Below are 5,064 nucleotides of genomic sequence, written 5' to 3'. Positions count from 1 at the left end.
TTTAGATTATGGGTCCTTTGAAGTTAACTTTAAGATTTAGCATTCTAAAGGCATGAGGCCTAGTTGCTCTTCAACAAGTTTAGCATTCTAAAGGCATGAGGCCTAGTTGCTCTTGAACTCCTTTAAGCATAGGTAAGTCCTAATTCTAAGTCCTTTCTCCTTTTTTGCATTGGGTTCACACAAACAAAGACAAAACAACCACAAAGCAACAATATATTTATACAATAATAAGCTCAAATGAGAAAAAGGAAAATGGCATAAATATAAAATATGTGTTCAAGTGAGCAAAATGAAAAGGCAATATGAATAAATGAGCAAGAAAGTAAATTGCAAGAAATTAAATGCTCAAATTAAAGTTAGTAGTTAGTATGGTTATGTTAGTTGGTCATAGGACAATTTAGCGCTATGTTAAGCAATCGTAAGTGGACCAATGTAGTAGTCACACCTATCTGAGGCCGATCAATAAAACTATGGGAAAATAAACACATGTTAGAGATCATGACTAGTAAGCCAAGCTCCTACAACCTGCCATGCCAAAAGAAAAGAGGAAAGGCCTTGTATGGACTTTAAGTTTTTGCTTGACCAAGAAGCAACCTATCTTGGACACAAAGCAACTCACTTGATCTTGGATCAAGTTGAGTTTGATTTGGATCAAAGAAGGTTAAACCTCTCATATGTCAAGACCAACCATAAGACATTAACTCATTGGCCAAAATAAAAAGAAGTGAGATGGAGATGAAATGAATGAAAAGAAAACTCAAGCATCAAGCACAATTGATCAACCAATGTTAAACAGAAGAGAAATGAAGATTAGAAGTCAACAAGTCTAACATATTTTTTTGGTATTTTTGGAATTAAAATAAATGCAAAATTAAAATGGACAAAATATGGTCAAACCTCAAATTTAATTCAAATCAACTTCAACAAGTCCAATTAAATTTTCATAGGTCTAACATGGTCAAACAAGGTTTGACAAATTTTCTCAACAATTTTTGAAATCAGAAACAATTTTAAAACAATTAAAAATAATGAAAAATAACACAAATGAATTAAAATCTCAAATAAATCTCAAATCACTTAAGAAATTGATGATACTATTTTTCATTGACTTATCATGATCCATATGTGTTAAGAAAATATTTTTTGGATTTTTCAGATCTAAAAAAGTATTTAAAATGAATTAAAAACTATTAAAAACCAAATAATTCACAAAAAATATTAAATGAAGTCACAAAAATAATAAAAATCATAATATGAAACTAGATTTTTCAAGAATTTTTTTGGCATTAGTCTCATATTTTTGTGACTTCAAATAAAATATTTATGAATTTTTGAAAATAAAAGGAATTAAATGAAATTAATCAGAAAATACAAAAATAGCAAAAATGCGCTGCCATTGGATTTGTCTCATTAATTGACGTGGCATTATCACACGGCTCAGAGGCGCGGTCATACCATGTTCTTTGGTCAAGCGCATCACACATTGTATTAAAATAAGTCAAACAAATGCAAGGCCACGATTATAACATTTGAAAGAGATCCAAGGGACCTGAAGCATCCACGTGTGGATGGTGGTGGAAATCACCATCTTCTCCGGCCAGCTAATTGTTTCCGGCCACCACGCGTAGGGATTCAAAAGTTAATGAAAATGAAAAGGTAGGTTATCAAAATGAAGTTGGGGTGATGTACATCACCCCTATAACCTTGGATCTTCTTCAATGTTTCTATTTAGGAAGAAACATGATCTGGAAGTTCATGGTACACAAACTGAAATGGCACGATTCATGAAATTAAGACCACCACTGGCCTGCCTCATGCTTGAGGACTTTAGAAAACAACACAAACTCAAGCAATTCACATTATATAGCAAGATCCAGATCAAAATAGTTTGGTGATATACCTCTGAAATGCAGCTTTGAACAACACGATCTCTCCAAACTTTTGATCCAAATTTGATCTGGAGAGTAATGATGATGCAAGGCTAAGGAATTAAGACTTGAAGATCAACTAAGGATGTTGAAATTCAAGCTTGAAATTGAAAATGAAAACTGAAATTCCTTTGAGTGAGAGTTGGGTTTTCACTTCAGCAGCATTTCAGATCTCCTTGAGGTTGGTTTTTGAATGAGCAAGCACTTCTATTTATAGCTGAACTTGATGTAATGAGGTGTAATGCTCGTGTGCATGAATGATGACACTGAAATTCACCGTATTTTTGACTCTAATTTCGCATGCATTTTAGTTGTTTTATTATTATTTTGTTATATTATTACTATGTTTCTCTTTGTTTTCAGGTTTTCAGTCTAATTGGAGCCCCGATCGAGAAAAGGAGTGAAAACGAGCTAAAAAGCCTAAAAATCAGCATTTTACACTTGTGGCTGCCACTGTGGCTGGCGCCATGGGTCCAGCCATGACATGTCATAGTCCAACTTCCCCTCAACTACCACGTCTCCCACTATCTCCATTTGGGTGCCACACTTTACTCTTATGGCGGGTGCCATCGTGTTGTGGCGGGCACCACAAGAAGAAAGAAGTTTCCCTCCCAAATTCAAACTAAAGGGCATCCTTGTCATTTCCATTATTTTCCTTGCTTATAAATAGAGACTCGATTTCATTTGTTTCATCATACAAACTTAGATAAACTTAGTTACAACTAGGCATATATTCAGTATTGTAAAAGTGGTAATCGCTTCACATCGGAGAGTTGCCACAACTGTGTAATCGAGTTTGTAATCGAGTTTGGAGCACTTTGGAAGGAAGTTAATCCTGCCACCATTTTCATTTTCGTTTCGCACTTTATTCAACCCTCCGATTGGAGCAGGGTTTTATTGCTTTACCTTTGTCTACTTTACTTTCCCGCACTGTCTTTACTTTATTTATTTCCCGCACTGTCTTTACTTTATTTATTTCCCGCACTGCCTTTACTTCGTTTATTTCTCACACTCGCACTACTTTCATTTATTTCTCGCACTCGCACTACTTTCATTTATTTCTCGCACTCGCACTACTTTCATTTATTTCTCGCACTCGCACTACTTTCATTTATTTCTCGCACTCGCACTACTTTTATTTAAATTAAAATGCACCTTTACTTTACCATGTCTAACTAAACCTATGAAGGTTAGAATGTAAGGACCATAATTGAATCGATAATCCGTACAATTGTTCGTAGAAACACTTAAGGGCTAGTTTGTCTTTCAACTTAAGTTTTCCTTCACTTAATTTTTGTTGGGTAAGATCGAAAGCCGTCCGACGTCTTTTTAAACTTAGTCGTTTTTAACTATTTCAAATACAGCGAAAGCGCTTTGTTTAGTTCATTGGGAGTTTTTAACTTAAAAAGAAAAGTGATTTTAAAACTATTTTCGGACGCGTTTATAAGTTTGGAGTCTGGTTCGTGAGAACCTCTTTTTGTTAAGAAATCCAGGTCAAAATACTTTTCAACTTAGTCAAGATACTATATTTCTTAAAATAGGTTTACTACTCTAACGCAATCCGGATATTTTTATAAGTGACAATAAAAGGGTTTGATTAGGGAGTACAACTCGGTTCTGAATACGCGAAAGAACCAGTTCCCGTTAAATTGGTTCTTTTTAAAGTAGGAAACACTGCCCATAAGTAATTCTATTAGCAAGGACTTGGATTATTAATTGATTATGTGAATTACATTCGAACCTGTCTTTATTAATTGAATTTTATTTAATACTCTATTTTCCATTGTACACTCTAAAACCCCTCTTTCTGTTACCTTAGATAAACACTGTAACAATAGATAATGATAGATTGACACTTGGTCTCTGTGGATTCGACAATCTATTATATTACTCTGACGCGTTCGTATACTTTCGAAAAGCACGCATCAAGTTTTTGGCGCCGTTGCGGGCGACCAATTTCGTCAAATTTCGTACCCTGTTGTTATATCGTTTAGACTTAGGTTATTACCTGCCGGTCAATGCGAAGAACTCGCATCACCGGAAGCTTAGTATACCCTCTGGCGAAACCTGAACGTTACGCTCGCGCACATTTATTTTTCCATAGAATTAGGAGAGTTATGGCCGAAGATCAAAATCATAAACCTCTTAAGGATTTCGCCCAACCATCCGACGAAGAAACTAGTTCTAGTATAGTAAACCCAACCGTCCCAGCTAATAATTTTGAACTTAAACCCTCCCTGTTGTAACTAGTGCAACAGAGACAATTCGCAGGTCTCGCTACTGAGAACCCAAACCAACATTTAAAAATCTTTCTCCAATTAACAGACACTTTTAAAACCAATGGAGCTTCTCCTGAGGCAATCCGTTTAAGATTATTCCCTTTCTCCCTCAGAGATAAAGCCCTATCATGGTTAGATTCCCTTCCACCCGATTCCATAACAACTTGGGATAACCTTAGAAAATTATTCCTTGCTAGATACTTTCCCCCAAGTAAGACCGTTGTTCTTCGAAACCACATAACTAAATTTACCCAGAACCAAGGAGAATCGTTATTCGGAGCTTGGGAGAGGTATAAAGAGCTGTTAAGAGCATGCCCACATCATGGTTTAGAAAATTGGTTAATCATTCAGACCTTCTATAATGGACTTCACTATAACACTAAGATGTCCATCGATGCTGCTGCAGGCGGTGCACTGATGAATAAACCTTATCCTGAAGCTAGTGCCCTCATTGAAGATATGGCTCAAAACCATCAGTCATGGGGAGTTGAACAAGCGACGGTTGAGAAGAAGGAAGCCCAAGGAGGAGTACATGAGTTAAGCTCTATAGACATGATGCAAGCTAAAATGGACGCATTAGCCCTCAAGGTGGAGGATATGTGCATAAACCCGAATACTGTAGCTGCAGTTTCGTCAGATTGTGAGATATGTGGAACCAAAGGACACCAATCTACAGAATGCAATCTCTTAAACGAAACCAACTCTGAGCAAGTGAACTACACCCAAGGGAACCCATATTCGAATACCTACAACCCTGGATGGAGGAATCATCCGAACTTCTCCTATAAGAACAATAACCCTATCTAAAATACTGCACCTCCGAGACAACCAGGTTACCAAGCCCCAAGACCAAATCA

The 5,064-nt window shown here is 36.4% G+C and overlaps 1 non-coding gene across 1 annotated transcript; it reads right to left on the bottom strand.

Annotated features, from left to right (window-relative positions):
* Window positions 1-4,429: 4,429 nt before the first annotated feature.
* On the bottom strand, window positions 4,430-4,536 carry LOC127108910 (small nucleolar RNA R71). Its single transcript, XR_007796408.1, has one exon. It is a non-coding gene; the product is annotated as a small nucleolar RNA R71 (small nucleolar RNA).
* Window positions 4,537-5,064: the final 528 nt, after the last annotated feature.

The sequence above is a fragment of the Lathyrus oleraceus genome, chromosome 7 (genome assembly GCF_024323335.1).
Source record: "Lathyrus oleraceus cultivar Zhongwan6 chromosome 7, CAAS_Psat_ZW6_1.0, whole genome shotgun sequence".
In the NCBI taxonomy this organism is placed as follows: Eukaryota; Viridiplantae; Streptophyta; class Magnoliopsida; order Fabales; family Fabaceae; genus Lathyrus; species Lathyrus oleraceus.
This window is presented reverse-complemented; position numbering and strand designations above follow the sequence as displayed.